This window comes from Carlito syrichta, unplaced genomic scaffold (genome assembly GCF_000164805.1).
Source record: "Carlito syrichta isolate Samal-C Ts95f unplaced genomic scaffold, Tarsius_syrichta-2.0.1 Scaffold305203, whole genome shotgun sequence".
Lineage (NCBI taxonomy): Eukaryota > Metazoa > Chordata > Mammalia > Primates > Tarsiidae > Carlito > Carlito syrichta.
The window spans coordinates 657,017-665,173 of NW_007249299.1; positions in this window are offsets into that span (position 1 = coordinate 657,017).

Below are 8,157 nucleotides of genomic sequence, written 5' to 3' on the forward strand. Positions count from 1 at the left end.
GCTAACATGAGAAATTTCATTGTTCCCATTTTCTATTAATTGCAGTTTTGGCCTTAGTACATTTACAGTTTGTATTTGGGTTTTATTTTAGAAGATTTATTACTGATGATCAGTTTTATATATTAGGATTAGGAATTAGAAACTTTTATAGAAATTAAGATAGATACATAGGATTTTAGAATAGCCATTTTGTTAAGAGATTATAATCAATTGTTTCTGGAAATGGCCCAGCGTGATCTCTGGACTGGGCCACATTCTTTAGGAACTGGTTTGAGCTATAATTAAGAGTTTTTTATAGTACAGGTTAAATTGGCACAGAATAGAAAGGTATTAGGATTTCAGTCAGTCATTAGGTGTTGGGAATGCATAAGTTTTAGAAGTTATTGATTATTAGAACATTATGATGTTAGAATTGTTGTATTGTTTGTGAGAAACATTAACCAAGCATAAAGAACAGTGAAATAATATTGGGATTATCCTTCCTCATGCTTGAGGAAACATCTGGTGGGTGGGGGGGATACCCCTCATCCACTTGGCTTTGTGTTCTCTTGAAAATCTTGTGATCTTGCCTGTGAAGCTTTAGGATAAAAGGCTTATGATTTGTCCCATTAAATTGGCTTCTGCACTAGACAGAGTCCAGTCTCTTTCTTTCTCCCACTTTCTCTTTCTTTCTCCAGAATAATCGCTGATGCTGCCCCACCTTCCAGGGACCCTCTAAATCTCTCTGCAGGGGCTGGCCCTCCGTAAATGGCGCCCAAATGTGGGACCCCTGGAAAGGTAAGTCTTTTTCTCATTTCAGGGCAGCTAGGATCTTACCCAGGGTGCTGCAGACCCCTCTGTAGAGGCAGGCAGAGCGAGGATGGGTAAGTAAGTTTTTGTGAAGCCAGAGCCGTGAGCTAATCATGGGCCAGAGTGAATCTAGGAATGTAAAATATTCATCAGTATCTTAATGAATACTTTATCTAAACGTGGAGCTAAAGCTTCTTCTTCTAATCTACCTCGTTTTCTACATTTTGTGCAGTAACAATGTTAATTAAAAATGCTTTAAATCCACAGCATGATTATGAGAAATTTCTTTCCAAAAAGGCTGCTAACAATGATGATGATGAAGAAACTTTTCTCTTTGCTGCAGCCTCGGCTCCCCCTGATTATAATGACAATGATAAATTATCTCCACAGGATGAAGCTGAACCCGAGGCAGAAGCTGATAGATATCATATCAGTGTTCTTATGGCCAACCCTGCGCCTTCCCTCCCACAGGCTGCTCCTTTCAATGCTAAAGTCCTAAAGCCAAAAAATGTGCCTAATAATGCCGGTAATGCCCCTGTGGCTCTGTCTTTCCTCTCGGTATGTAGGCAGTACGAGCTGAAACAGAAAAAGAAGGAGATTTTAATGTCACAGCTTGTTTCCCAATACAACTTAATCCCAGTGCTGATGGAGTGGATCAAGCTCACTGGGAACCCTTGCTGTATAAATTGGTAAGAGAGTTACGGGAGGCAAGCTCAAAGTATGGTCCTCTTGCACCTTATAAAATTACTATTTTAGAGCAGTTTGCCTCTCAATGGATGACTCTCGCAGATTGGCAGCAATTAACCAAAAGCTGTTTGTCCAGAGGTGCTTATTTGCTGTGGAAAACCGAGTATGAGGATCAAGTTAGAATTCAAATGGATGAGAATTTAAATAGACCTGCTGGGTCATTCATTATTTCTCATGATATACTCTCCGAGACTGGTATGTATACCCAAATGGCTAATCAAATTTCTCTACCCAAAGATGTTTTGCTTCAGATAAATCATTGTGCTGTCATGAAGAAAATGGAAGGAACACAAATTAACAATGTAACAAGCCACTTAAAGAAGCTGGAAAAGCAAGACCACAAAAACACTAATTTCAGCAGAAGAATCCAGATCACCAAAATAAAAGCCCAAATCCAGGACATAGAAGATAAAAAGATAATACAAAAAAATCAATGAAACAAAAAGCTGGTTCTTTGAAAGAATAAACAAGATTGATGGTCCCCTAGCTAGACTGACCAAGAAAAAATGAGAAAAAAACTAAATAAGCACAATCAGAAACACAAAAGATGAAGTCACATCTGACCCTGAAGAAATACAAAAGATCATTAGAGACTACTACGTATACTTGTATGGAAACAAACTTGAAAACCTTAAGGAAATGGAGGACTTTCTAATATCACACAACCTACCTAGGTTGGAACAAGAATAAATTGAGACCCTAAATAGACCAATAACAATCAAGGAAATTGACTACATATTAAGAAAACTTTCTACAAAAAAAAGCCCTGGTCCAGATGGTTTTCCAGCAGAATTCAACAAGACATTTAAGGAGGAGCTGATACCAATCCTACTGAAGGTATTCGAGGCGATTGAAAAAGATGGAACTCTCCCCAAATCATTTTACAAAGCCAACATCACACTGATACCCAAGCCAGGTAAAGATCCAACAAAGAAAGAGAACTACAGGCCAATATCTTTGATGAACATAGATGCTAAAATTCTCAACAAGATCCTAGCAAACTGAATTCAGCAATGCATCTCAAAAATCATCCATCATGACCAAGTAGGCCTCATCCCTGGGATGCAAGGCTGGTTCAACATTCGTAAAACCATAAATGTAATTAAATACATCAACAGATGTCAGAACAAAAACCACATAATTATATCATTAGATGCAGAAAAAGCTTTTGATAAAATCCAGCACCGCTTCTTGATAAAAACCCTTGAACATCTAGGCATACGGGGAACATACCTCAAAATAGTGAAAGCCATCTACGAGAAACCCACAGCCAGCATACTCCTAAATGGATAAAAATTGGAACCATTTCCCCTGAAAACTGGAACAAGACAAGGATCCTCACTCTCACCCAACCTGTTCAACATAGTATTGGAAGTCCTGGCTCAGGCAATCAGAGAAGAGGAGGCAATCAGGGGTATCCAAATAGGAAAAGAGGAAGTCAAGTTATCTCTCTTTGCAGATGATATGATTGTGTACCTTGAAAACCCAAGAGAATCTGTCAAAAACTTCCTTACACTGATAAAGTCCTTTGGCAAAGTCTCAGGATACAAAATAAATGTACAAATGACAATCGCATTTCTCTACACCAATAATAAACAAACAGAAACCCAAATAAAAAACACAATTCCATTCACAATAGCCACAAAAAAAATGAAATACCTTGGTATCTTCCTAACCAGAGACGTGAAAAACCTTTACAATGAAAACTACAAAACACTGCTCAAAGTAATCAAAGATGACACAAACAAGTGGAAAAATATCCCATGCTCATGGATTGGAAGAATCAACATTGTGAAGATGTCCATCTTACCTAAGGCAATCTACAAATTCAATACAATACCCATCAAATTACCAGCAACATTCTTCTCAGACCTAGAAAAGACAACACAGGAATTCATATGGAAACACAAACATCCAAGAATAGCCAGAACAATCCTCAGCAAAAAAAACAAAGCAGGTGGTATCACATTACCAGACTTCAAACTTTACTATAAAGCTACAATCATCAAAACAGCTTGGTATTGGTATAGGAACAGGCATATAAATCAATGGAATAGAATTGAGATTCCAGAAGCAAAACCTCAATTTCTCGACCAACTCATCTTTGACAAGGCCTCCACCACCTACCACTGGGGAGAGGAGAACCTATTCAGTAAATGATGCTGGGAAAACTGGCTGACCACATGCAGAAGATTGAAAAAGGACCCCTATCTATTCCATACACAAGGGTTAACTCCAAATGGATCAGAGACCTAAATGTAAAACCTCAAACCATAAGAACCTTAGAAAATGAAGGAATTACCCTCATGGAAATCGGAACTGGCATCCAATTCCTGAACAAAACCCCAAACCCACAGGTTATAAGAGAGAAGATAGACAAGTGAGACCTTATTAAACAGACAAGCTCCTGCAAGGCCAAAGAAACCATCAAGAGAACAGGGAGACAGCCTACAGACTGGGAAAAAGTATTTGCCAACACCAGGTCTGACAAAGGCTTAACATCCTTGATCTACAAGGAACTCAAATGTGCTGAAAAGAAAAAAACAAACCACCCCATTATAAAATGGGGAAAAGATATGAACAGACACTTCACAAAAGAGGACGTCCATGCAGCCAACAAACAAATGAAGAAATGTTCAACCTCACTAATCATCAGGGAGATGCAAATCAAAACCACACTGAGATAACACCTAACTCCAGTCAGAATGGCAGTTATCAACAACTCAAAAAATAACAGCTGCTGGAGAGGGTGTGGCGAAAAGGAAACACTTCTACACTGTTGGTGGGAGTGTAAACTAGTGCAACCTCTGTGGAAAGCAGTGTGGCAATTCCTAAAAGCTCTAAATATCAACCTCCCATATGACCCCGCAATCCCCCTACTGGGAGTATATCCTGAAGCACACAAATCACTCTATAAAAAAGATACCTGCACATGTATGTTTATCGCAGCATTGTTCACAATAACAAGAACCTGGAAACAACCATGCTGCCCATCAAAAGAGGACTGGATTAAAAAAATGTGGTACATGTACATTATGGAATACTACGCAGTCCTAAAAAAGAACAAAATCATGAATTTTGCAGCAACCTGGATGGAACTAGAGTCTATAAGACTGAGTGACCTCTCACAGAAACAAAGATCCGAGTATCACATGTTCTCACTCATATAATGGACCTTGAACATCTAATGTAATACTATAAGAAAATGACTGACGGCACTGGGAAACTATGGCCTGGGGGGAGGGAGATGAAATTAACAGTAGCAAATATCTGTCTGGAGATGGGAAAACCCCTCTTATCAACAGGGTGCCTGAATGAAACATAATTGTACACCTAACCCTTAACTGTACCCCACAAAACCATAATAAAAAAATATTGATTATGAAAAAATAAATAAATAAATAAATAAAATGAACTCCATACAAATCTGTATGAATGTTTAAGTTCCTAATTACATAATTAAAATTAGGCCAAGAATGATAGTGACTTGAAAAAATGTTGTGAGAGTAGTGATGCAAAAAAAAAAAAAAAAAAATCATTGTGCTGTAACCGCATGGAAAAAATTACTGGCAGACACTGCTCAGACTTCTTCTTTATCTGATATAAAACAAAAGGCCGAGGAAAGTTATGAGGACTTTGTTTCCAGACTCACTATGGCTGTTAATCGGGTAATTACTAATGAAGAAGCAGCAGAAATTGTTATCAAACAATTGGCTTTTGAAAATGCTAGTAATACTTGTCAGGCTTTACTTAGACCCATACGCAAAACCGGATGGGTTACTGATTTTATCTGCCAGTGCGCAGACGTAAGCTCAGCTATTATGCAAGGGATGGCTTTGGCTGCAGCATTGAAGGGAGAAACCTTTTCACAGATAGCTCAAGGTATGCAGGGTGCAGGCAAACAGAAAAATGTTTCAGTGCAATCATGTTATGTGTGTGAATAAATCAGGTACATTAGTAGAAACTGCCCTGCTAAGCTTAATGTTACCTCTTACTGCACCTCTTTCTAAGGTTTTCCTTTAAAAGTTGAGAATACTGAAATAAAGCCTGAACTTAGTTACACTTTTCCTTTTCTTATAGGAATGCAGGGAGCTCAAGCAATAATATGCAAAAACATATAAGTAATATGAGTATATAAGTATTATAAGCAAAAGAATATAAGTAATGTGTAAGTAATATAAGTAAAATAAGTAATATAAGCAATATAAGCAATATATAAGCAATATATATATAAGCAATATATAAATAATATAAGTAATATATAAGCAATATAAAAAATATATAAGTAATATAAGTAAAAGTATATAAGTAATAAGCAAAAGAATATCTCATTACAGTCTTGCTTTAACTATGGTCAAGTCGGACACATTAACAGATTGTTCGGTGAAGCAAGGTATGGCCGGCTTACACGGCATACCGTCCCCACTTACTGGGGCTACTCGACCAAAAACCTTGTGTCCCAAATGCCAAAAAGGCTTTCGTTGGGCAAGAGAATGCCTATAAATTTTACAAAAACGGCACTCCTTTAATTTCACAACAAGTTATCCCAGCTCAGGAAACTTCCAGAGGGTCAGCCCTGGCCCCACATGACAATAGGGGTGCAGCCACCACCATGAACCTGTTCATTCCTTCTGCTCCATCACAGAACTCATCCAAGCCACCCCTGGGAATACAGGACTGGACTTGTGTTCCTCCACTGCAACAATATTAACTCCAGATGTTCTGGTGACCCCAATTCCTATGGGAGTAAAGGGCCCTCTCCCGGAAGGAATAGTGGGTATAATATTAGGCAGAAGTTTCTCGTCTTTACAAGAAATTTTCATTATTCCTGGAGTGGTGGATTTGGATTACACAGGAGAAATCCAGGTGCTTGTTGCTCCCCCCAGCAAAACTGCAGTTTAACAAAGGTCAGGAATAGCCCAGTTGCTGCTCTTGCCTTATAACAAAGCAGGTAAAACTTTAACTAACCTGCCTAGAGGTGACTCTGGATTTGACTCTAGCGATGTTGATCTTTGGGTTCAGGAGGTTACTAATTCTAGACCTCTAAAAGATTTATTTATACAAGGAGTTAAAATTACAGGCTTGTTAGACACAGGAGCCAATGTTTCTTGAATTGCCAGAAAGGATTGACCTGCCTCGTGGCCAACTCGTATGGCTCCTTCGGGACTTATAGGCATTGGTCGAGTACCTTCAGTAGCCAAAGTTCACAGATTTTAAATTGGACAGATAGTAAGATTTCAGGAACCTTTTGCTCGCATGTTATTCCATCTATCACCTTTACATTATGGGGAAGAGATATTCTTTTACAAATGGGCACGCTTTTGTATAGCCCCAATGATAAAGTCTCAGTACAAATGCTGTAGATGGGTTATGACCCCTTTAAGGGACTTGGTAAAGATGGGCAAGGAATACAGGAGCCTGTCTAAATAACAGGTATTGGTTATTTGAATTTACCTTAGGGGCCACTGTTTTCAAGACTGATTGCCTGGAAAGATGACAAACTGGTTTGGGTGGAACAATGGCCCATGCCCTCAGAAAAGTTAAGGCAGTCAAAAAACTAGTTTAACAACAATTAGAGTTTGATCATATAGAGCCTTCTACTAGCCCCTCTGAATGGCAACCACTAGCCCTTGAAGCACTCCTATTTTTGTAATTAAGAAAAAATCTGGTAAATGGAGACTTTTACAGGATTTAAGAGCTATTAACGCTACTATGGAAGTCATGGGAGTGTTGCAGCCTGGATTGCTATACCTGTTAACTTTAATATTATAGTTATTGATTTACAGAATTGTTTCTTTACTATACCTTTAAGACCAGAGGATTGTAAACAATTTACATTCAGTTTACTCTCTGTGAACTTAAAAACTTTTGTTCCAGCTCCAGGAGGAGTCAACTCTCGAGGACTGAGATCTAACATCCTAAATGGATGTAACTCACTTTCCCAGCTTTGGAAAATTGTCTTATTTGCATGTGACCGTGGATACATTTTCTCATGTTATTTTAGCTTCAGCAAAAACTGGAGAATCCTACAAGGATGTGGCACAACATTTATTCTTTTGCTTTTCACAGCTAGGTATGCCAAAGCAACTGAAAACCAACAATAGTCCTGCATATACATCTAAATCTTTCCAGCAATTTTGCTCCCAATATAATATTTCTCATTCCACAGAAATTCCCTACAATCCACAAGGTCAAGCCATAGTTGAAAGAGCTCACCAAACTTTAAAAAATCAATTAAGTTTCAAGAGGGTGAGTTCAAGTATAGCTCTCCTCACCACATCTTGAATCACACTTTATTTATTATTAATCATTTAAATTTGGACTCTTCAGGCTATTCAGCTATGGCTATACATTGAAATCCAGAAAGAAGTATAAAACCTCTGATAAAATGGAAGTCTCTCCTTACAGGAAAAGGGGAGGGCCTGCTTTATTTCATGCTCAAGTCAAACATGTTACTAATCGTAATTTTTCTTATGAAGGGCATTCCAACTCCCTCCCTATTTGTTTTTATAATAATTCTGCTTTTAATAATTACCAGGCTTCTTGCTTAATGTCCACCTTTAAGTCTCTGAATACAGAAAGCCCTTATCAGGACAATATCAAGGACGGTTGGTGATTGGA